Below are 448 nucleotides of genomic sequence, written 5' to 3'. Positions count from 1 at the left end.
ACAGATGTTGCACACAAACGGTTTCTGTGAATAGTGACCTCGTTTATGACGCGCCATCGCCGCGGTTGTGTGGGTTCTGGAATAAATCACATACACTGATTCAGCATCATTTATGTACTATGTTTACTCTGATGACTGTTCCAGTTCAATGAGGTCACATATCTGAAAGAACTTCCGTTCAAGATTACCTCCCAAAATTAGCTTATCCCTATACAACCAGAATAAAAATAACTTCCAAATAATGCCCGTATTGTTCAGAAAAGCCTCAGTAACTGCGAAGCGTAGATAAGGTGCATGTTGCACCTTAGAGCTTTGAGCACAAAGTTAGATACATACTCATTCATATAATTTCGATTTCCATCGCTTAGAATCACTACCCGGCCATTTGACACACGGGAAGAAACTCTCAATTAAGTGTTTATCGGTTTACTCGAGTCTTATTTCTATC

General features: G+C 39.7%; 1 pseudogene; it reads left to right on the top strand.

The window, feature by feature from the left end:
- The window catches only part of LOC131893684 (cyclin-dependent kinase 20-like), a 9,375-nt pseudogene that overhangs the window by 8,369 nt on the left and 558 nt on the right, over positions 1-448 (top strand).

The sequence above is a fragment of the Tigriopus californicus genome, chromosome 2, assembly GCF_007210705.1.
Source record: "Tigriopus californicus strain San Diego chromosome 2, Tcal_SD_v2.1, whole genome shotgun sequence".
Taxonomy (NCBI): Eukaryota; Metazoa; Arthropoda; class Copepoda; order Harpacticoida; family Harpacticidae; genus Tigriopus; species Tigriopus californicus.
The sequence above is the reverse complement of the archived record's forward strand: the minus strand, read 5'-3'. Positions and strand labels throughout refer to the sequence as shown.